Source organism: Triticum urartu, chromosome 1A (genome assembly GCF_056163025.1).
Source record: "Triticum urartu cultivar PI428250 chromosome 1A, HENAU_Tu73, whole genome shotgun sequence".
Lineage (NCBI taxonomy): Eukaryota > Viridiplantae > Streptophyta > Magnoliopsida > Poales > Poaceae > Triticum > Triticum urartu.
In genome coordinates, this window is record NC_141873.1 from 322,495,671 (window position 1) to 322,521,329 (window position 25,659).

General features: G+C 45.2%; 2 long non-coding RNA genes across 5 annotated transcripts; one reads left to right on the plus strand and one right to left on the minus strand.

Moving 5' to 3' along the window:
- Positions 1-4,897: 4,897 nt before the first annotated feature.
- On the minus strand, positions 4,898-8,364 carry LOC147991061 (uncharacterized). Its single transcript, XR_015602237.1, has 3 exons — positions 7,465-8,364; positions 6,550-6,638; positions 4,898-5,310 (listed from the first exon to the last, which is right to left on the minus strand). It is a non-coding gene; the product is annotated as an uncharacterized LOC147991061 (long non-coding RNA).
- A 3,938-nt stretch (positions 8,365-12,302) lies between these two features.
- On the plus strand, positions 12,303-16,738 carry LOC147991062 (uncharacterized). 4 transcript variants are annotated; one of them, XR_015611160.1, is made up of 8 exons: positions 12,303-12,405; positions 12,521-12,606; positions 12,691-13,013; positions 13,578-13,624; positions 13,890-14,025; positions 14,125-14,234; positions 14,311-14,380; positions 15,802-16,738. It is a non-coding gene; the product is annotated as an uncharacterized LOC147991062 (long non-coding RNA). The 4 variants fall into 4 exon arrangements; XR_015611126.1 differs by having other exon boundaries at positions 12,311-12,606; XR_015611145.1 differs by lacking the exon at positions 14,125-14,234 and having other exon boundaries at positions 12,311-12,606.
- Positions 16,739-25,659: the final 8,921 nt, after the last annotated feature.

A 25,659-nucleotide genomic window follows, 5' to 3' on the forward strand; every position in this document is an offset into this window, starting at 1 on the left:
GAGAGGGATGGACCTGGCAGAGGTGCGGGAGGCCATCCATGGCGGTGCTGCGAAGACAACAGAGAGAGAGAGATCGTGAGGGAAGGAGAGAGGGGGCTTCAGCGAAAAGGGAATGGGGAAGGGAGTAGGGGCACGGCCTGGTGGTCGAGGACGCTAGCGGTGGCGTGCTCCGTCGACGGACTTCCGGCGAGGAGGGATCGGGCAGCAGCTGGTGGCAAGGGAGATCGAGCAGAAGGGGATCTGGGAGGATCCCGAGGTGGGGGTTTGAGTGTGGCGGCGACGAGGAGGAATGATGGGACAACTCTCCTTGATTTTAGGGTTGGACTGATACATATATAGCATGTGGATTTTTTGGGTAGGGGCTACCTCGTCCCTCCGATCATAATTGGACGGTCGAGAAAAAATATGTTAGGAAGTCCAATTAATAAAATGGAGACGTTTTGTAGATGTTTGGGGATTATCCGGATCCAACGGTGATGAATGAAAGGGTCGGGCTCGGGACAACTTCCGGACGAGCGCGAGGGGTTCGATGCACTATGCAGAGAGGGTTTTCGGACCGTGCGATTGCATCAGACGGCTCCGGATGCGAAGAGGGGTAGGTGGATGGACTAGGTGGGCTGGGGCGAGGCTGAGAGGAGAGAAGAGAGAGAGAGAGGGCCCGGCAGCAGTTTTCGGAGACCGAAAACGTCCGACGTTAGATCGGCTATACTGCCGCTATAGTTATCCGTTGGGGCATCAAACGAACTCCAAACACGATGAAATTTGACAGACGGTCTTCGTACACTAAAATAAGACCGCATGCCAACTTTCATCCCAATCCGAGAACATTTTCCGGCCACTTATAAAATAATATTTCGAACGTGCCGCGGGTGCGTGCAAGTGTGTCTAGGCTCAGAACGGACAACGGATGGAACTTGGGGAACCCGGACGGATGCAAGTTTTGAAAACATGATGATGCAATGCGGATGAGGACATGGAAATACACAACACGCAAGCGAAAGACAAGACAACAATAGTAAAAAACTGAAAGACACCTGGCACAACGGTCTCGGGGCATCACAACACTCCACCACTACAAGAGGATCTCGTCCCGAGATCTAGCATGGCACCGGAGAGAAACGGAAGAGGAAGGGGAAAAGGTAAAGCTAAGTTGCTTCTTTGACAAATGAGTGAAACCAAAGAACCTTGCGAGGTCGAACAAATTGAAAGAAAGAAAACAACGAAGATGAACAAAGTTGAAAACACTTCGTTAGGAAAGAGGAACAAGGAACATTACTAGAACCTTGTAGGTTGAGAGACATAATAAAAGTGTCACCAAGGACAAGAAGTACATGCAAGCACTCTGGATGAAATGAGATGTACAAGGAACAATAAAGATCAATTGCGACAACACTCCGGTTGGACATGGAAGGTAAAGAATATAAACTTTGCCAAACGAAAGCACTTGGATGAGACTTCGGTTACAAGAGGAATGATAGACATGACACTCCGGTTAAAACAAGATAGAGAAGGGAAAAGAATGATATAATTTGGACAGCACTCCGACTGAAAATGAAAGGAATTAACAAGAACTTGACAAGATGAGACGATACTTGATGAAATCAACAACACGCTGCCTCCGGAGCTATTGAAAGAATGGCACAAGGGGTAAGAAAGATTTCAGACAGCACTCCGGTTGAGAAGGGAGGCAAAATTTGATAAGATGAGAGAGCTCGAAAGAAAACACGACACTCCGATTGAATGGAAAAGCAAAGGAAAGAACATGATCTTCACAATACGAGATGATGAGTGAAGAGAGCATCATCACAATGCCTCCGGAAGAAATGAAAGAATGCAAAGAAAAGAACGGAGAAGAAAAACAACATGTTCTACCTCAAATGAATTTGAGAGTGCATCCTTAAAAAGAAGGATTGAACGGAGTTGTTGGGAAATCAACAATGTAAAGAACAGGCTTGTTGAGGGCTTATGGAAAACATCTAAAAAACTTGAGGTGAAAACCTGCCACAAACGAAAACAATTGCTTGCTTCAGATTGATGGGGAGATGAAAACATCTTTCATCCCGAGAATAGGAGGAAACTTGGATTATTGATAAGCACCCAAATAGCAACATTCCTTAGGGAAGGTTTTAGGTGAAATATAACCCAAGAAAACTCCAATGAAGAGATTGATGGATTTAAGATACCTCATTCTTGACAACATGCGAATCATGAAACATGAACTCAAATTATGAAGAATGACATAGCACCACCTCAAATGATACTGTAGAAAAAATTGCACTTCGAAATGCAAGATGAAGAAGGCTTGAAATCCTCAAACAAAACATGTGTTGGGCACCATGTTTATTTTGAGAATAAAGCTTGGCGGATCTAACTTCGAGAGGACAATCTTGAGGATTATTGAAGAATGAAAGGAATCCTTGACGAACCACCATGTAGAATCTCCATGAAGAACTCCTGTAACAAAAGGGATGATAAAAAGAAATGAAGGATGGAAAAGATTGAAGCCTCGCAATGATTGGATGGATCTTTTCGATGATATAAAGTGGAAACTTGGAACTCCGGAAGAAAAGATAAAGCATCTCGAACCGAGAATGTGATATGGTGAACCTCCGGAATAAGGAGTTGAATTCACTCGATAAAACAAGAATAAGAATTACATTATGCTTATCCTTCACCAATTAAATTGATGACAAGCAACAGATTTGGCATACTACTTATTCTCGTAGAAAGGATTAAGATAGATATAGCGCGAACTTGGGAAGGACTTCAACGAACCACCGGAAGGGTTGAAACAATGAATAAATTGATATGATAAAGAAGGAAAAGAAATCTTGAATGAACCACCGTAAGAATTGAAAATGAATGTAGCAAAGGCACAATTCACCGGGAAGAATTATGAAATGAACGAAGATACTTGAGAGAATTTAGATGCAAGTGAACGAAGAGATCCCGAGCTGATTGGAGAATACTTGAATGATGCACCGGTAAGATTTGGAGAACGATAGCTGAAATATGAGAATGAATAAACCCGAAATGATGGCCTTCGGCGAATCAAACTGCAAAGACTCCTTAATAACTCCGGATGGGTGAAAAGAATTCTCACAATCGAAAACAATTATGAGAGGATAGCGGCAAGCTTGAATCACGAATCTTGAAACGAATGGGGCAAGAATTAAGAGAAACTCTTCTTCGATCTTCAAAATCCGAGAATGACAATGAGAAACACCACCATAAATCGTTGAGGTACTCCGGAATGAATATTAGAAAGGTTGAACCGACGACGAAAATAATTTGAAAGATCTTGGAGAAAGACATTTGACTGATGACAAATCATACTTACGCCAAACTTTGAAATGAATTTGAGTATAGCTCCGAGAAAATTAGAAGAGTCAGGTAAGATCCTCGGAAAAGACCGTTGAACGATTCAAAAGATAGATTGCGTCGGTTGAGTTAAATGGCTTGAATAAGATAACAACCTCGAGATAGGTTTGAACGGATCTTGAATGAAAAGACGAGCCTTCTGAGATATCTTCAGCACTCCAGAACAAATGAATAGAGAGAGGTGAATAGTTAAGAGAGTCTTCAGTAAGGACTTCGAACATGGAAAAGAATGAAGAATATTGAACTTGAAGCTTCGTTACAATATTCCTGAGAATCACCGGATAAGAACATTGACGGAAAAGAATGGAAAGACTTCACATCAATAAGATGGATACTTGATTAAGAAATCTTAGTCCTCAAAGAAAAAGGGTGGGAGGGCAAGAAAACAAAGGCAACTTGGAGACGGATGAAACAAACACCGTTGATGAAAACTAAGTTGATCTTGCGGATGTTGAAAATGATCGGATCCACTTGACGAGAAACACGCCGGTTGAAAAGGATTGACATGACAATCTCGATTGTCAGGAAGGTTTAGTATTCACATAGCAATATGAGAACACCGCTTAGGAAAGGTATGGAATCAACATTTGATTTCGAAGCAACTCGAATACCACAACTCAAAACAAAACAAGGATTGGCTTGTAGAATAAGCCGGAACAAACATATGATAGAGATTTCGTCCAAAATTTTCGTGGTGGGGCCCACACGGGCTCGATCGTACAGCACCATCATGTACAAGGCAGTGCACATGACATACGAAGCGTCCCCGAGTCAGCATAGCCAAGGACTCTTTAAGACACAACGAGACCATCGTAAAACCAACCATGGATAGGCGGACCAATAGACGTCGAACCCCAATTTCATATCATACATCTATCGGAAAGATATCCTAGGAGCTACTTGAATTCCCACTTATAAACTCCTGAAACTTTTTGGTTATGCAATCAGGTGTTGGGGATACAGGGGAAGCATAATATCTCACCCAAAACTAACAATCCTACATCAAGTTGTATCCATCCTTCAACACATAACCAAGAAACCTTCGGAAATCATTTACCTCAACCTTCGAAAAGCATCCGTTATACGAGTTATGGCAATACTCCCGAACTCCCGCCCCAGTACTGGGTGGCGTCGAGGTTATCTCACCAACAACTGCATAAAAGAGATTTTCAATGTCGGCGAAACTCAGGTATTCTAGAACTGCAACGATAAAATTGTGACGACAACACCTCGGAGCTCAACTCCCCGGGACACTGCCACAACCCCTAAATGTCAGGAGGCACCAAGAACAATGATCTCGTCACAAAACCATCGGAACGATTCTAAGATACCCGCGTGATCCTAAAAAAATCGTGAAATTTAAGGAGAGAAGAGTCAAAACTTCTACGCCAGGAGGCCTCACCAGAGCGATGAAGGGACTAAGGAGTAAAAGAATCCTACTCTCCGATATATATAATCCTAAAAGACTCAAAACATTTTTCTAGACTCAACAACGCCAGCGATTCGATCAAGCAGGGGGCTCCTAAGAAGGGGAAGGCTCTGATTACCAACTTGTAACACCCACGATGCGGCTATATCTCCCATGTGTCGGAGCACGACTTAGAGGCATAACCGCATTGTAGGCATGTCGTAAGAGGGGTAATCTTTACAAATCCCATGTACTGAATAACAAGGGATAAAGAGTTGGCTTACAATCACCACTTCACACAATACATAAGTATAGCATTACAACATCCAAAATACAAACAAGGTCCGACTATGGAACCAAAATAAAGAAAGACCACCCCTAATGCAATAGATCCCCGATCGCCCCGACTGGGCTACACTACTGATAGTCTAGAAAGGAAACGTAGTATCGTCCTGAGTCCTCATCGAACTCCCACTTGAGCTCAGTCGCATCTCCTGGAATGGTATCATCGGTCCCTGCATCTGGTTTGGAAGTGATATGTGAGTCACGGGGACTCAGCAATCTCACACCCTCGCGATCAAGACTATTTAAGCTTATGGGTAGGTAAAAGGTATGGGGTGGAGCTGCAGCAAGCACTAGCATATATGGTGGCTAACATATGCAAATGAGAGCAAGAAGAGAAGCAAAGCACGGTCGTGAACTAGAAGTGATCAAGAAGTGATCCTGAAACTACTTACGTTCAAGCATAACTCCAACGCCGTGTTCACTTTCCGGACTCCGCCGGAAAGAGACCATCACGGCTACACACACGATTGATGCATTTTTATTAAGTTAAGTGTCAAGTTCTCTACAACCGGACAATAACAAATTCCCATATGCCCATAACCGCGGGCACGGCTTTTGAAAGTTCAAGCCCTCCAGGGATGTCCCAACTTAGCCCATCACAAGCTCTCACAGTCAACGAAGGATATTCCTTCTTCCAGGAAGACCCGATCAGACTCGGAATCCCGGTTACAAGACATTTCGACAATGGTAAAACAAGACCAGCAAAGCCGCCCGAATGTGCCAACAAATCCCGATAGGAGCTGCACATATCTCGTTCTCAGGGCACACCAGATGAGCAATCCGTACAACTAAAACCAACCCTCGAGTTTCCCCGAGGTGGCACTGCAAGGGGCTCTAGTTTGGACCAACACTCAAAGGAGCACTGGCCCGGGGGTTTAAAATAAAGATGACCCTCGGGAGCGCGACTCCCAAGGGAAAAGTAGGTGGTGGTGAGGCAAATGGTAAAACCAAGGTTGGGCCTTGCTAGAGGAGTTTTATTCAAGGCGAACTGTCAAGGGGTTCCCATTATAACCCAACCGCGTAAGGAACGCAAAATCAAGGAACATAACACCGGTATGACGGAAACTAGGGCGGCAAGAGTGGAACAAAACACCAGGCATAAGGCCGAACCTTCCACCCTTTACCAAGTATATAGATGCATTAATTAACATAAAAGAATTATGATATCCCAACAAAATCCATGTCCCAAACATGGAATAAACTTCATCTTCACCTGCAACTAGCAACGCTATAAGAGGGGCTGAGCAAAGCGGTAACATAGCCAAACAATGGTTTGCTAGGACAAGGTGGGTTAGAGGCTTGACATGGCAATATGGGAGGCATGATATAGTAAGTGGTAGGTATCGCGGCATAGAAATAGAGCGAGCAACTAGCAAGCAAAGATAGAAGTGATTTCGAGGGTATGGTTATCTTGCCTGAAATCCCGCAAGGAAGAAGAACGAGTCCATGAAGAAGACAAACGGACGTAGTCGAACGGATCCTCACAAACATGACGTTATCGGAACTAACCCGAAGAGGCAACACCGGAAAGAAGCAAACAACATAGTAAACAACCACCACATAAACATGGCATGATGCACAACCAAGTACGATGCTTGTCCGGTTTAATGAGGCATGGCATGGCAAAATGCATAAACAATCCTACAAATTAAGTGGAGCTCAATATGCAACTTCGTTGCATATTGACGAAACACCACGTCAAATATATAGTTCCTCTCGTTTAGGTACCCATCAATATTAAAAGTTGTTAAACATGGCAAAAGGTGAAGCGTAGTAAAACTACCTATCTAGGCAAGTTTAAATGAGGCCGGAACAACAAGCAACAAGTCCGAAAAATCCTCGTGTGCATATTTATGGATTTGGTACTGCTCTTCCCTAAACACAATTTTAGGGTTGTTGAACATGCAAAGAAAGTGAACCATGTTAAACTAGGCATTTTTCTACCCCATTTACATATCAAGTTCATTAAAAACCGAGCTACGGTTATTTAGTTATGAATTGAATCATTTTAACATGGCAATTAAGAAAATACATGCAAACAGCAGTTTAAACATCTCAAACATGCATGAAAGTTGTCTATTATGAAACTAGACAAGATTCTAAGCAACTTTCATATATAATTTATTTAGATCCGATGCATGGTTGGTTAGTTATGATATGCATGATGTTTGAGGTCTTTTCTGCAAAACTGTAAAACACTGGATAAAAGATAAATTCATAGATCTGGAAAAAAAAACCTACATGGGCCGAAACTAAAACTAGAGCAGGCCCAACAAAAGAAAAGAAAGAAAAAAAGATAAAAAAACAAAGGGGCACTGGGGCTTTCTCACCATGGGCCAAGCCTAGGCTGAAGAGAGGCCAAGCAGGCCGGCTGGATCGAAAGAGGCCGGGCCTCACGATCTGGCACGGGAGACCGGTCGACGATGCGGGACGCGGTCAACCCACGCGTGCAAGCGCTTGTCCTGGACGAAGCAAAGGAACGCAATAGCAGGACGAACTCCGGCGGTCGAGGAGAAGGTGACCGGCGCCGCTTGGAACTAGCAGGAGACGGCGAAGGCAAGGGGAATCCGACCGGATCCATGGCGGAGCGACTGGATCAGGCAAGGGTGGACTTGGAGCTCCAGGCATCGGCATTCATGGCGGATTGGTGCAGTTCGGCGCAGAGGAGCGGCGGTGCTGATAGCTTACTCCGGCGAGAGGACGGCGAGGGAGCCTGACAGGCATTGGAAAGTTGCAGAAGGGCCTGCCTTGGAGCAGATCAGGCGCAGGGATGGAGCTCCAGCGGCGTGTCTCGGGCTCCATGGAGGGCAATGGCCGACGTTGTTACCTGCTGGGTTTTGACGAAGGCGGGTCTTGACCGGGCGACAACCGCGGCGTTCTCCGGTGAGAACCTTGGCGGCGCAGCAGGGCTCCGTTGGGAGGAGCAGCAGCGAAGTTCCGAGAGGGGTGGACCTGGCGGAGGTAGGGGAGGCCATCCATGGCGGTGCTGCGAAGACAACAGAGAGAGAGAGATCGTGAGGGAAGGAGAGAGGGGGCTTCAGTGAAAAGGGAACGGGGAAGGGAGTAGGGGCACGGCTTGGTGGTCGAGGACGCTAGCGGTGGCGTGCTCCGTCGAGGGACTTCCGGCGAGGAGGGATCGGGCAGCAGCTGGTGGCAGGGGAGATCGAGCAGAAGGGGATCTGGGAGGATCCCGAGGTGGGGGTTTGAGCGTGGCAGCGGAGAGGAGGAATGATGGGACAACTCTCCTTGATTTTAGGGTTGGACTGATACATATATAGCATGTGGATTTTTTGGGTAGGGGCTACCTCGTCCATCCGATCATAATCGGACGGTTGAGAAAAAATATGTTAGGAAGTCCAATTAACAAAACGGAGACGTTTTGTAGATGTTTGGGGATGATCCGGATCCAACAGTGACGACTGGGAGGGTAGGGTTCGGGACAACTTCCGGACACACGCAAGGGGTTCGATGTGCAGAGAGGGTTTTCGGACCGTGTAATCACATCGGACGGCTACGGACGCGAAGAGGGGTAGGTGGATGGACTAGGTGGGCTGGGGCGAGGCTGAGAGGAGCGAAGAGAGAGAGAGAGAGGGCCCGACAGCAGTTTTCGGAGACCGAAAACGTCCGTCGTTAGACCGGCTATACTGTCGCTATAGTTATCCGTTGGGGCATCAAACGAACTCCAAACGCGATGAAATTTGACATACAGTTTTCCTACACTGAAATAAGACCGCACGCCAACTTTCATCCCAATCCGAGAACATTTTCCAGCCACTTATAAAATAATATTATGGACGTGCCATGGGCACGTGCTAGTGTGTCTAGGCTCAGAACGGACAACGGACGGAACTGTGGGAACCCGGACGGATGCAAGTTTTGAAAACACGATGATGCAATGCGGATGATGACATGGCAAGACACAACACGCAAGTGAAAGACAAGACAACAACAGCGAAAAACTGAAAGACACCTGGCGCAATGGTCTCGGGGCGTCACAACAACATCATTGGCGCACTCTGGATGGCTATGTTGGAGAGCTAGATGTGGACACGACGACCCTACGACGATGGCGCCGATGGTTTGCTGCATCTTTATGTTTTCCGGGGTCTTGTGTGACAGCTCCATCCATCATCATCGTGTTGTTCTTGCATATATAATCTCACCGTTCACAAGGATTACCACGCCTCCATCGTCAGCTGAGTGGTCTGTCGGGTACATGTGCGCCTCTGACGAGCCCAACGGCCTACTCTTCAGCCTTTATGTTTATGTGTTGCTCGCTCCTGACTGCCCCCTTGGAGCACTCAACCGTGCTCTTTTGTCTCCAGATGCTCACGCCAGATGCAATCGCCTTTGGTTGTTCTTACCTTGGTGCGTTTTGTGCCCGTTCTCTTAACCTCCCCTTGCTGCGTACTTGAATTGTGTTTTTTTTGCGTGTGTGTGCTTGTGTGCAGGTCGGACTCCCATAAATTGTTAAAAAAGGAATCTTCATAGACGAGTACGTGTTGGGTTGTGTACGTGCCTTATATTTGAAGTAACATTATGTAGATTTATTTTAAATTCTCAACCGTCTATCTTTAGCATTAACACAAAATCAATGGATATAAAAGGATGACCTATGGAGAACTATGAAATCTTCCGTCCTTTAATATTAGGTATAGAAAAGGGGGCATCAATCTTTGTTGTGAGTTTGAACATGCTATATATTCATACGCATGTCTAACTATTTTTTTGCAACCAAGAAGATTATATCTGGAACCATGCATGAACTGAGGTAAGTTGCATATTTTTTAATATATACTCATGTACAATGTATATTCAAATGTACCCTCTCCATTCCAAAATAATCATAGCTTTAGGATTTTCAAGAGTAAAGATTTGTGAAGTTTGACAAATCCTGAAAGTTCAATTCAAGAGAACGGAAAATGTTAATGCTTCTGCTCCCAAATACTGAACGAAGCACCAAATAAGCCTCTGGTCACCCGAAACCACACGAGACTAATGTTTGGTGGTAGGAAATTACGGTCCTGACTCTGGCACGTGTAGCCTATTGGCCCGATGTACAAAGGTCTAAACTGGGGTAGGTTTGTAACTTCACCAAGAGACCAGTCTCAACCGCCTCTGAGAAGCATTCATATGTTGTGGGTGCATAAACACCCAAGCGCTCGGCCGAAATCTATCCCGCCCACCATTTGGGACACCTGAGATTACTGTCCTACCCCCAACCCGCAATATGTCCGAAATTTTAGATTGGGGCAAAGTTTGTAACTTTCCCCAAATTTCAAACAAGCGTGCCCCAAACCGAAACATTGTTCACCCTTAGTTCCCCTCCCTCCGTTTCCCCATTCATACTTCGTGGGCGCCAAAACGCCCTCTCCACTAGCCGCGAAACCCCAGCCTCCACCTTCCTCCACCCCATCGCGCCCAATCCACCACTGCCCTCCTCCATCACGCTGGAGCCGGTACCCCGACGTCATCGTCCAACACAACCGCAACCGTGACGCCCTTAAGGACTTAGCAGCTGAAGCCGAGGCAGAGCTACCTCCACGACGCTGACGCCGACGTGCGCCGTACTAGAACCACTTCGACCACGCCATCCTGCGCCTCACCACTGCCACTCCACTGTCACAACCGTCCATCGCACCGGAGCTATTCCCGCTACATCGTCTTTCGCCGCCTTGGATCTGGTTCCCCCCCGCCGACAGACGGCCACCGCACCACACTCAACAACTTGGCCATGGGTTCATCCAAGGCTCCACCGTCCTCCACAACTTCTCGTTTCCAGCGAACCACAAGAAGATCGTTGGAAAAATAGAAGGAGGACACAACACTGCCAGCAGAAAGAGGTACTCCTCTTCCCTTATTCGTGCAAATCTTACGTCTTTGCTCACACCGTATTCATCCCATGAAAGAAACTACTTGAGCGCTTCGTACTACATCTTCTTCATGATACTAAATGCACAAGATTTCCACCCATTTACTATTTCACCTTTGCTAGAGGTCAGTAGCCCGCCTGGATTTCAATTCAGGGTCAGTCGAATCGCAATTAAAAGAAGCAACACCCGCTTAGGCGCACGGAGCATCTAGTCCGCCTGTTCGCCGGGGAAGCAGTGCATCAGTGTCTATCATAGGGGTGTGGGGTGCAGGAGCTGCTTGTGCCTGATCTGGAGGTCGGCGGGGCTAGAAGGGATGGCCGAGGGTGGTGCCAAGCACGACGGTGCAGTGAGGTCGAGGGGAGGGCAGAGGCAGGGGACTGGGCCGGTGGTCGCTGGCGTTTCAAGGAAGATCGTAACACTGACTGGCTGGAGGTAGATGAAGGCGATCTACCCGTTCTTTGTACATCGGACGGTGCAGAAAAAATGAACTGACCTATTTGTTTTCAGTGGACTGTTATTTTCATAGGACCAGACCTTGTGGTGTGCTGGAGGAGCATCTGCATTTCCCAGCCATCCCCGTGCTCATATTTCAAAATCCTAGAATCTAGTAATTTCGTGTGCCATGCATGTTGTAGAGCTATCATATGTCTCCCGTCATTTATTTCTCACCGACCTGCTATCTGCTACCTTTACAATGTACTACTTGTGCACACACTTCATCCACACTCACACTATTGTTTTTTATGCATGGGTATTTCAGACTCTGACGTAGTGTTGATGAATACAAAAAAGAGAAGACAAAAGTCGCTCCAGTGTAATTCGAAGATAAGCACTAAGAGTCTCAGCGCTCTAAAGGGTGCAGTGCCAGCAGATGGAGACAGTAAACATAGCTCTGCAGTTGATGATCTCAATTGCCACACACAACCATCACAGGTGCTTGCTTTAACTTTGCACTGTCAAATGTGGTTGCATGTTGCATATGATGTCTAGCTTGTATTGCTTCCAATTTGGTTAAATTGCATCAGCTTACTTTACACATTATACGTTTGATAATGACATGCCTTCCTGCTTTTGATACATACAACATATCTATCTATCTATCTATCTATACCTATACTAATTACAGACTTCCTAAAAAATCCCATGTTAATCAGTAATTAGGAACCGTTTATCTGATAGGACCAACTTATTACGGTGTAAATCTACGCATCTAATCGTTGGACATCTAACCATCAATGAGCCGATGAAAAAAACAATAAAAGAGACTCCTCCACGCCTCTCCACTCATGTGTGCTTAGCGATCCCTCCTCTTCCCCATATGTCCATGGTCCCTGAAAAACAGGAAAAGCCAATCTACCGCATAGCTAGAAAACCTCAAGATCCTACAAAAAAGTCTAGGTCGGTTCTTCCTCAAAAGTGTGCTCACGCTCGCAATCCCGCCGATCTGCTGCCATTGGCATACGCTCCCAATCCCCCCAACTGATCTATTGCAATTGGCACGTTGCTATTGCAGCTCCTCCGCCGCTTCATGTCGCCCTTCGTAACTTCATGCCATCATCCACTTTGAAGATCCGCATGGTGCTGCAATTCGTCCAAGGAGTAAGGGTTCAACCAGATTCCCATCCAATCCATCTCCAACTCTTCCTATTGACCATGTTCTGCTCATATCTTTGCTGCTTCTAGGTAGGGAAGCTTGGATCCAGCAAAAAAACTTAATTAGTAATTAGGCAATGGAGTGAAGGAAGGGTGATCTCATCCCAACGCCCAAACCCTGTTCGATTCCATCTGTGGCCGATTCGTACGCCCATCCACAAGCAAGTAACTCTCTTCTCTTCCTTGATGAATTCGTCCTCTGTTCTCCTCCTTGATGAATTCATCCGAGAGCACCCAAATAATTTTGCTTTATCCGTGATCTCTCATCAAGGAAAAAACTGCTCTGTATATGTGTTTCACATCACAACGCTTACGAGATTAAGAAATATAGGAAGCGATGAAGAATGGGCCAGGTAAGATAATCTGCTACTTCTTTGGTGCCAACCTGCAGTAAGCTAGCGTGGTACATACATATAGAAATCAATCACTGCCAACAAGTTCTGTTTAATATTTATAGAAGCTTCATATATAGATGTTCTCCAGATTTAGATGTTGTATGTTGTTTCTTCCTGTATGTGCTAACTCAGATTATCTGCATGTTTTAAGAAATAATCCTTCTCTCTGGGATTAAGAAAAATGTATGATGCCTTATTGACTTCGCATATTTAGTTGTACTTTGGACATTTAATATATTTTCCAACTTCTAGATTTCTTAAAATCATATCTAGAGTGAATAATATTCTCTTTATATATTTGTAAGAACTTAGTATTTTGGCTGTGCAAATATTTAGCTTCATGTATGGCTTATTGAGTTACACATGTTTCTGTATATAGTTCATTTGTTGTATTTGGAAACTGATCTAGGTAGATAATCTTTTTAGTACAAAAAAATCATATTAAGTTTTCTTTCAATTGTAATAAACAAGTCCATATCATCTTTTTTGATTTTAATAATTTGTTTGATCTTTCCTTCGCAGTTACAGTATTCAGATATCATATATATCTGCCACTTATAGAAAATATGGTAAGGATTTTTCAGCTAAACTTTCAGAGTGTCCTCATAGTGATTTTCATGTTTATAGAAATGGGTTATGCATAGTGATATTCTTCAGTTGGCGCCTCAATATGCTCTCTTTAAATTAGTAGATTTGTGTTGTTCAATTATGTGTAGCAGAATATTCATGCATGCTTCTAGATCTACTTCATCGAACAATACTCTGGAGTCTGCACTAGCATCTAACAAAAAAATCTATGGTGGAACTTACACAATAACCTAACATCTTATGCAGATTACAAGTAGGATTTACAATCGTTTCCTCAAATCATTAAATGGGTAGCTACTGTGAGTTCCAGTATGGTCGTTTATTGATCACAAAAGAATTGCTTCTGCCATTGGAAGTATGACATGAGTCCTGACTTCTGCAGGTAAGGAATTGACTCACTTCTTGGTAGTTTTCTAGCTGTTTGAATTTATCTTCCTGTTGCCACAAATTACATTACTATTATTTCTACAAACCAATGTAGGAATCTGTAGTTTCTCCATGCTGGTAAAAAATGAAGGAGTTTTCCTGATATTCCCCATCACTTTTCGTAACAGAATGTGCATCTTATCTTCACTGATATAAACAATCTCGGTAAGAATCCTCTATCTTCAAACAAACCTCTAACACCATGGATCATTGTTTCAAAATGTCTGGCATGGGCTTGAAGGGACATTATGGAGGCATCAGATGATCGGGGGGATCGACAATGGGAGGCTACCACGACAAGCAACTAGCAAGTAATCTATATTTTCTTTGTTATTATATTTTCTGTTTGTCCTAACTAATTCATGTATCTCACTTTCCACTATTTTTAATATGAATCAAACACCTCACGTATATATGTTTCTTGCATATTTCAGACTGAACTAGAAATAAAACCACATTCACATAAGTAAGAATGATGATGCACTTATCAGATGTTAAGATGATACTACTCCACAAACAGTGTACAAACTGTAAGAAAGCTTTCAGACATTGTTAAACTTATTAGCCAATGATACCATAATTTTTGACGAATAGGTTGCTGAGCTGACATAAACCTGAACTCCGCACTAATGTACTTATCTTACAAATGATTTGTCTTGATAAATTCTTCGATCTCAATCTTACAAATGGAAAGAGTCATGGGCCCTCAGCAAAGTCACTTTTTTCTGCACCACTAGCCAGTTTGATATAAATAGATTGTGTTTGTGACTTTTTTGGATGGTACCGCCCAAGTACCAGTCTTTTTGTGTGAAAACTAAAAAAAGATTTAGACGAACCTTTAGTCTCTATTTTGTGCATCGAAGGAGAATTTTGTTGGGTAGGGTTGCATCACACAATCCTATATGTTGTCGACCATTGTTACCTGTACATGATGCTACTTCAGAAAATTAGTAATTAATATATACATCTATATATGTATATATTTCAAATTTATAATCCAAGATACTGTGATGTAACTAGCTCGTGCGATGCAATATATTAGTAATTTATAAGTTGTCTATTTTTCAATATGTTGTTGCTTGCTTGCTGGGCTGGAACTACCTTGGTTGCAGCACTCAGTAGGACATTATCCCCCAAAAATCAAAACTACGGGTTCATGGCGATAGTCGACCTACCATGATTGTCTCGCGTGGCCTATCTCCACATGTGTGGCTGCAAGATCAAGATTATGGTGTAGGTCATTGTCGTGGCTGTGTACATTGGCCATGGCACCAATGTTATTCTCAATTGTCCCTGCAAAACAAATGTCATTCTCAAGTGATTGAGGTCGACATTCGACCCAAGGAGCATGAACTGACATGATACAACCAATCCATGGATTGTATTCACGTGCCCAACATGTGTCCAATGCCTAACCGGAATTCAAGCCAACAAGGACGCCATCACATAATGATTATCTTTACGGCGCTCTTCATACCCATGGATACATGACAATTTCCAATGCCTAATTGGAATTCAAGATCAACAAGGATGTCATCAGATAAATTATGTCTTTAACAAAACCGGTAGCATTGACTTTGCCGAGACCGGCCTGAGCACGCCTTTCACTTAAAAGTCTCACTATTTGATTAAGAATTTTTAGTGTTAATCCTGGTACACTAACTAAGACTGGGAGGAAACACTCGCATGTATGCTTCTGTCCATAACCTGTATGCTGCTTTGATGTCAACAGAGAAAGAGGAGCTATGGACTAGGCATTACATGCTGGACACCATGGACTGAAAACATGAGACATGGATTGACACGGGAACGATGTATTACAATTCTGTTTCCCATATAATCTAAAAGGATGAGTTGGGCTTCCCTTCATGAGCTTCTTTTCTGTAAGGTTCATGTATAGAGAAAGAAGAAACAAATATAAACATTATAGCCTAGATGAGGAATTGAGGATAACGGTGGTTTATCTCAATGCCACATGTTTAGTTGGTGGAGCATGCTCTTGGAGTACGCACGGAAATTAACTTGATGGAAGTAAATAACATGGCAATAAGGTGGCTAGATTTTTCTGTTCTATTACATAGTACATTTATGTTTATTTAAAATCAATTGCCAGAAAATTTCATGTTCCAATGAAGGGGATTTTTTCCCCATGATTTGGTGTTCCTTTTTCTTTCGATTTAATATGTGCTTCCAGTGTGCATTGAGAACATATATAATCATTTTGATCTAAGTGGCGGAAGGTTCCAACGCGAGTCATTATTATGCGATAATAGACAAATGTACTCAAGCATATCATTAATCGCATGTGTCGCTAACTTACTATCCATGGCGGATGGCGCACACATGCTGTTGTATGTTGTTAGCAAATTGAACTCCTTCTGTGATCACCTTAACTTAGACATCTTCCTCCAGCTATGACATACTGCTACAAGGTTCCTGCATAATGATATTTTTCACCATATTTATTAAATCGTTTATATTCTCCTCGAGCTTACTTTTATTTGGAAAGGAGAGAGGAAGAAAGGTTGATGACCCAGCATCTAGCGGCCAACCCTACATGACATGGAAATCATAATACAAGGTCTTCTGGTGCAAGTTTTATGTACGATAATATTTGATTACAAAAAACAAGTATTTCCTTAAATTTAACCAGGCGTAATGATTCATGGATGCATAAAAATGGTAGGCATATATGCATGCACTTCAAAAGTACAATATGAAGTAATTTCTGTAGTTGCTCTCTATTTTGTATGCTAATTATCAAAATAGTTAATCAGGGTCAAATTGCGCTATATATATTATAGGCAAGAGAGACCCAAGATCAAACATTACAATTGATTACATCAAAATGGAAGTCCCATATGCTACAACATGACATGTCAGCATCAATTCTTTTAAGTTCTCCTGTGCAATAGAACAAGGTTTGACTAGGTTTCAAATTGCCCCAATATGTATGTAGCAATCCCAAATAGAATATAACTTAGGTGTCATAGACAAAGCAAGAACAATCGAGGTGTAATGATTCTTCTATGCAACATGATAAATATCGGCCATGCTTCATATAATTATTGCAACAGGAATACACATTCTGAGGATACATGTATCAACCCCAAATAGACACTAACAACTCAATTCACATACAAGACATCATAACCTTCGATTAGTAATGTTTACAAAGAGAAATTGAAGAAAAGAAAGTGAAGACAATACAAAAACAAAGTTACAAAGCAAACATATATCATGCAATCTGTTGAAGGGAATATCCCCTAAGCAAATATAGGAGTATAACTCCAGACTTCAAAATCATATTTATACATTTTTATATATTTTTAACTAGCCCGTGCGAATGCATGGGTTGACGACTAGTGTCTATTAATAAGTCTCCATCATATCTATAATTTTTATTGTTTCATGCCAATATTATACCACTTTCACATACTTTTGACAACTTTTTAAATGATTTATTGAACTAACCTATTGATCCATGCCCAGTGCCAGTTCCTGTTTTCTGCATGTTTTTTGTATCGTAGAGTATCCATATCAAACGAAGTCCAAATGCAATAAAAAATACGGATATTTATTTTGGAATATTTGTGATTTTTGGGAGTTGGAATCATCGCAAAGGGAGGCCCACATAGGGCACGATACACCAGCGCACGGGCCAGGAGCCTGGGGCGCGGTGGTGGGTTGTACCCACATCATATGTTAGTTGGAGCTATACTTAGGGCACATGGAAGCTTATATCCGAAAAAAATCATGTTAAAATCTCAGCACAATCGGAGTTACGGATCTCCGGAAATATAAGAAACGGTTTTTGGCCAGATCTGGGGAACGAGAAACAGAAAAGAACAGATAGGAAGATCCAATCTCGGAGGGGCTCCTGCCCCTCCGCGGCCATGGATACCAAGGACCAGAGGGGGGAATCTCCTCCCATCTAGGGGTAGGCCAAGGAAGAAGAAGAAGAAGGAGGGGGGCTCTCTCCCACACGCTTCCGGTGGCGCCGGAGTGCCGCCGGGGGCAACGATCGGGACAGCGATGTACATCAACAATTTTGCTACTGTCAACACCAACTTTCTCCCCCTCTATACAGTGGTGTAACACTTCTTCTCCCCGCTGTAATCTCTACTTAAACATGGTGCTCAACTCCATATATTATTCCCAATGATCTATGGTTACCCTATGATGTTTGAGTAGATCCGTTTTGTCCTGTGAGTTAATCATGATCTTGGTTGGTATGATTGTATATTTTATTTATGGTGCTATCCTACGGTGCCCTCCGTATCGCGCAAACATGAGGGGCCCTCACTATAGGGTGTTGCAATATGTTCATGGTTTGCTTATTGTCACTGTTGCGAGAGTGACAGAAATTTAACGCGGATAGGTAGGCTATGTCGTATGGGAGTATAGAGGACTTAATACTTAATGCTATGGTTGGGTTTCATGACCTTAATGATCTTTAGTAGTTGCGGATGCTTGCTAGAGTTCCAATCGCAAGTGTGTATGATCCAAGTAGAGAAAGTATGTTAGCTCATGCCTCTCCCTCATATAAAATTGCAAGAATGATTACCGGTACTTGTTATCGATTGCCTAGTGAGGGAGTCCTGGATTAGGGGGTCTCCGGATAGCCGGACTATATCCTTTGGCCGGACTGTTGGACTATGAAGATACAAGATTGAAGACTTCGTCCCGTGTCCGGATGGGACTCTCCTTGGTGTGGAAAGAAAGCTTGGCAATACGTATATGTAGATCTCCTCCCTTGTAACCGACTCTGTGTAACCCTAGCTCCCTCCGGTGTTTATATAAACCAGAGGGTTTAGTCCATAGGACAACAACAATCATACCATAGGCTAGCTTCTAGGGTTTAGCCTCTACGATCTCGTGGTAGATCAACTCTTGTAATACTCATATCATCAAGATCAATCAAGCAGGACGTAGGGTATTACCTCCATCGAGAGGGCCCGAACCTGGGTAAACATCGTCTCCCCCGCCTCCTGTTACCATCCGCCTTAGACGCACAGTTCGGGCCCCCCTACCCGAGATCCACCGGTTTTGAAACCGACATTGGTGCTTTCATTGAGAGTTCCACTATGTCGTCGTCATGAGGCTTGATGGCTCCTTCGATCATCGGTAACGATGCGGTCCAGGGTGAGGTTTTCCTCCCCGGACAGATCTTCGTATTCAGCAGCTTCGCACTGCGGGCCAACCCGCTTGGCCATCTGGAGCAGATCGAGAGCCACGCCCCTGGCCAGCAGGTCAGGTTTGGAAACTTAAATTACACTGCCGACATCCGCGGAGACTTGATCTTCGACGGATTCGAGCCCATGTTAGGTGCGCCGCACAATCACGACGAGCATGACGTAACTCTGCCTCCGGACAGTGTTCGGGATATTACACCCGCAACTACTCCGGCCCTTAATCCGTAGCAAATTGCGCCATCTGAGGGCGGGTGGATAGACCCCACCATGGAGGCCGCACTCTCAGTGGCGATAGAGCCGAATACTGACTTCACCCCTTGCGAAAACCGTGTTGCCGAAGCATTGGATTCGTCCCCAGCCACAGGCTCCGAGACGCCTGCGTCCATGCCTATCGAATCTGATTGGGCACTGATCATGGATTTACCTCCGCGGATATCTTTCAACACTCGCCTTTCGGTGATGTGCTAAATACATTAAGGTCTCTCTCCTTGTCAGGGGAACCTTGGTCAAACTATGTCCGACTAGAATGGGATGCGGACGACGAAGAAATTCGCTGCTCACCCACCACCCACTTAGTAGCCACTGTCGACGATATAACCAACATGCTCGATTTCGACTCCGAAGACATCGACGAAATGGACGACGATGCAGGAGAGGAATAGGAACCAGTGCCTACAGGGCGCTGGACAGCCACTTCATCACCTGACATATACATGGTGGATACACCCAAAGAAGGCAATGGCGACAAGACAGCGGAGGATGACCCCTCCAAGAAGCAAACAAAGCGTCGGCTTTGGTGCCGCCCCAAATCCCGCCCTGGAAAAAACAGCGATAACATCGCAAGAGAAAATAACACCCAGTCAACTCCGGAGGAAACGACGACCACACTGACCCAGCGGCAGAGCATGATGAAACTGCAAACGGCGAACATAGTACGGATCTGATGTCCAAACACGGCGACGCCGAGGATAAAGCTCATCAACCTCCCTCTGGGGAGGAAAATAGTCCGGACAAAGATGCACACATCATCCCGGAAAGGCACTTGGAACAAGAGAACCTCCGAAGAAGGCTTATTGCCACAGCGAGGAGTCTGAAGAAGCAGAAACAAAGGCTTAAGACTGCACAAAATACGCTCAACAGCAGGTGGAACAAAGTGCTTGACAACAAAGAAAAGTATGGTGGAAGTTACCACACAAAGAGCTATCCAAAGCACAAGCTATTACCTGAATTCGACGATGAGGCCGTAGAGCCCACACAGCCGAAAAATAAAACGGCCAACCGGCCGGATCAACCACCTTGTGGCCGCGATAGAGCGGCTAACAAGGCGGCACATAAGTCAACACACGATCTACGTGAGGACTTGTGCCAAAAATCCAGTATGACCAGATCCATCTATGGATCTAGGAAGCGCGCTCCGGCACAAAATCAAAACCAAATACTACAACCGTCCGAACGCCATGATACATCCAAATACAGGGGTGCCGCACACCCCCTATGTTTCAGCGATGAGGTGCCGGACCATGAATTTCCAGAAGGATTCAAACCAGTGAACATAGAGGCGTATGACAGGACCACAAACCCTGGGGTCTGGATTGAGGACTTTATCCTCCATATCCATATGGCTCGCGGAGACGATCTCCACGCCATCAAGTACTTGCCCCTCAAGCTTAAAGGACCAGCTCGGCACTGGCTGAAAAGCCTCCCCGAAAACTCAATTGGAAGTTGGGAGGAGCTTGAGGATGCTTTTCGGGCTAATTTCGAAGGGACCTATGTCCGACCTTCGGATGCAGACGATTTAAGTCATATAATTCAACAGCCCAGAGATTCATCCCGAAAGCTTTGGAACAGGTTTCTCACTAAGAAGAACCAAATCGTCGACTGCCCGGACGCCGAAGCCTTAGTAGCTTTCAAGCACAGCGTCCAAGATGAATGGCTCGCTAGACACCTCGGCCAAGAAAAACAAAGAACAATGGCAGCCCTGACAAGCCTCATGACCCGCTTTTGTGCTTGCGAAGATAGCTGGTTAGCCTGCAGTAGCACTAGCAACCTAAGCACATCTGAAGTCAGGGATGGCAATGGAAAAACATGACGCAATAAATGCAAGCCTCGAAATAAAGAAGACAACCCAGATACTACGGCGGTAAACGTCGGATTCAGGGGCTCTCGACTAGGTCAGCGGAAAAAGCCTTTCAAAGGCAGCAGAGATGGACCGTCCAGCCTAAACAAGATTCTAGACAAACTATGTCAGATTCATGGCACCCCTAATAAACCTGCAAATCACACCCACAAAGAATGCTGGGTCTTCAAGCAAGCCGGTAAGCTAAACGCCGAACACAAGGGGAGGGAGACACCAAGCGAAGACGAGGACGAACCTCGCCAGCAAAGCACTGGAGGACAGAAAAAATTCCCACCAGAGGTTAAAACAGTAAACATGATCCACGTGACGAAGGGGAGAAGCAAACATGCACTCCAAGACATACGCGCCGTAGAGCCCGTCACCCCCAAGTTCAACCCCTGGTTGGCCTGCCCGTTCACTTTTGATCGCAGTGATCACCCGACAAGCATCTGGCATGAAAGATTGGCTACCTTGGTGTTAGATCCAATAATAAACGGATACCATCTCACACGAGTCCTTATGGACGGCGGCAGTGGTCTAAATCTGATATATCAGGACACACTCCGCAAAATGGGGATAGACCCGACAAAAATCAGCCACAGTAATACTACCTTCAAGGGAGTAATACAAGGCCTAGAGGCCCGCTCCACGGGCTCTCTAATACTAGAGGTTGTATTCGGTTCACCCGACAACTACCAAAGTGAGAAGTTAGACTTCGACATCGCTCCATTCCGAAGCGGCTATCAGGCACTACTCGGAAGAACATCTTTTGCTCGTTTTAATGCGGTACCACATTACGCTTTTCTTAAGCTTAAGATACCTGGTCCACATGGCACCATCACAATTAGCGGAAATATTGAGCGTTCTCTACGCGCAGAAGAACGTGCAACGGCTTTAACAGCCGAGCACTAGACGGCCTCACCAACCAGAATAAAATGACAGGTCATCAAGACCGCGGACACGGTTAGACGAGTCCGGCGCATCACTAGATATACCTGAGATTGGTTTGTTGGTTAAACCCTCATAGACAGTACCAGGGTCTTCCCGCGTGTAATCAGGGCAAGTTCGGCTCAACCTGACTTATCTTGAATTTTAATGGTTTATCGAGAATAATCAATTTTTTGGCACGACAACTTTCACCTAAGTTCTTCTATTGTACAGATGACAATCGTGCTGCACCCGTCCAGGACACGGCACAATGGAGATACAGGCGCAGACGTGCAGCGAGGACCCGCTCAAAGGTTTCTTTTCAGATTAAGACCCTGCGTAAACCTTTTTTTACTGTCTCTTGTTGTTCACATCCTCCGAATACTTAATACAACCGAGAAGGATGCTGACGTTATTGGCATTCCGCCACGTCAGAATATTGCATGTACCTAGACACTCGGGGTTTATTATTAAGGGCATTGTTCAGCCCGACATATGTTATAAAGACCGAATACCTTAGGGAGTGTTCGGCGTCGCGAGTTTGGCCTTATATGCATCAGCTCCGAATCATGTCTTTGGTCAAATGTTGGGTTTGCCCGGCTCCCGTGTTTTGCTACCTTACGTTCCGCTCTATCGGCTAAGGCGGCACCGGGAGAACTACTGCGATTGTGCCCTGGTTCATCCGGATGAGCACCTCAGTAGAGAAAACCGAAAACTGACTGTCATGATAAAGCGCGAGACTAGTCAACCACTCGATGACTTAGCGGAATCTTCGGGATTCCTCCGCATTAGCGAAGGGCCATTTCCCGGTCATGTACGTACGCGCACCGTATTCGGAGGAGCGTGGAGGTACCCGGGGCTATATAGTAGTCCCATTGTCAAAATCCTATGGCTAAGTGAAAGTGTTAAAGCAATATAGCCCGATTGCCTCGTTCGCTGCGCTACCACCTCCTTAATGGACCAAGACGTTGGATCAAGTGTGAATACGCGTTTTTGCAAACACCCCCGCATTATATGCGTGGGGGCTGAAGCCGACGACTGCAAACTTTTAGGTTATATACATATATACATAAACGGCCGCACAGGAGGCATCATAGTACTTTCAGGCAAAAGTATAAACACAGCCCTTATAATTCAATAAAACATTGTTTTTACAATGGGAATACATGTCACTAGAACATAATATTCTTCCAGCACTGAGACTCTATTGAATGAGCGCCTTCAAGGACTTCTTCAAAGTAGTGCTCGGCAGATACTCGGCCCACGACCGAACTCTGGGTTGCAATAGTGGTGGCCTCCATCTCTACCCAGTATGTCTTGACATGGGCAAGTGCCATCCGTGCACCCTCTATGCACGCCGACCTCTTCATAGCGTCGATGTGCGGCACAACACCAAGGAATTGTTGCACTAAACTAAAATAACTATTCGGCCTTGGCCCTTCCGGCCACAGATGATCCACAACAGACCTCATGGCAAGTCCGGACAACCTATGGAGCTCGGCCCACTCGGCCATTCGCTCATTCAATAGCAGCAAACGCACTAGAACATTGAACTGTGACCAGAACAACTTTTCCACTTCACGATCTTTTTGATCCTTGAAGTACTCAGCCGCAACAGCAGCACTTGCTACCAAATCCTCGTACGCGTCTGCAGAACTCCATAGTTGATCAAGAGGGGCATACTTTGGATCTCCGAACTTCGTCCGCAACAAAAAGGGCTTCCCAGCCGTGATATATCCAGCTTGACGCAGTTCCTCCTTCGCCGCCTTGATTTTAGAGCGGGCTTCATTGGTTGCTACCATGGCCTTCTCCAGGTTCGTCGCCTTCACTCGGCTTTCTTTTTCAAGAAGCTGGTAACGGTCGGCGGCATCTTTCAACTCAAGGGCCATCTTGGCTATTTTTTCCTTGCTTTGGCAATGCGTAGCCTGTTCGGCTCTCAGCTCTTCGACCGCCTTTAGAGCGGCCGCATCACTATTCCTGGCTTGTTCCTTTGCTTGGGCAAGGTCCGCCCGAAGGGTCTCCACGGTGGCAGCTCCATCTGCAGTCACAACATAATAAAGATACTAGCATCATGCTCCTCTTACTATGCGTTGATCACCGGAGAAATCACATACCCTGTGCCTCGTCGAGCCTCTTGTTGACAAGCACGATGTCGGCATCTGCCGCATCAAGTTGCCGCTTTAGCTCGGCAAACTCACCAGTCAGGCTAGCCACAGGACCTTCCGCCACCTGCATATGAAGGCGGTCTGATTATTACCTGGGACTATGATCCTTTGTTTGCCGCCGGTCTTGCCAGCAACTAGAGTCTCAAGGGCTACTATCTGCATAGGTCACACCGAACGTGTGCGGTACCGTAAAAAACAAACACTATTTCACGTACCTCAAAGCCTTTCAGCAGACTCATAAAAGCTTCATGCAACCCGCTTTCGGCGGATGAAATCCTCTCAATCACTGTACCCATTAGCGTACGATGCGCTTCTGAGATGGCCGCTTGCTCCAGAAGATCCTTCAGTGCGTCCGATCACACACCGAACGGTTCCGTACTCTTTCTGTTGCTCTCTCTAGGAGCCGAATACTGAGGACTTCAGGTGGCCGAAGGATTACCCTCTGGCCTTGGCAGATCAGGAGAAGCCATCTGCGACGACACTTCGGGGTCGCCCGCCTCATGAGGCGGGGTGGCATGGGGAGGTGTTTCTCTCTCCATAATTTCCTGAAGAAGATCCCCTGAAGACGAACTCTGTCAAGTAGGGCTACGATCCGGACTACAAAATATATGCTTTGGTTATTGTCTTCAGAAGTAATGTAGGATATTTTTACTATCAAGTACCTTTTGTTTACTTACAACTCGGTAGAGGGCTGATCCCCTTGCGGGCACTGTGCGGCAAGAGTACCCTTTGAGTCAGGACCCTCTGGCGAAGATTTCTTCCCCTGTTTGGGAACCTTTGTTTCCGGGTCTTCAGAGGTGGTCCTCTTCCTTCCTTGCAGAGAGGGAATTTCAGATTCTACTCCCTGGTTATCCTCCTTCATGGAGGCGTTAATTCCCCCGGTTTGGATGAATAATGAGTGAGGCCTGCTCTCATCCTCTTTATTCCCCCCTTTATCTTCCCCTGAGGGCGCCTGATAAGGCGCCGGCTCGAGCATTGTGGCTAGTACTGGATCGGCCGAGCGTTTGGGAAGGGGGGCTGAACACCTGATCATCTTTGCCTTTGTTACCCAGTCCTGGTCAAAGAGCGACTTTTTAGAATGATGTTGTGATAAATAAAAAGACAGCGTGTTCGGCCACGAGATTACTTACTTGGGTATATGGGCGATTACAGCTCAGACCCGCATCCTCGATGGTGTCCGGACACTT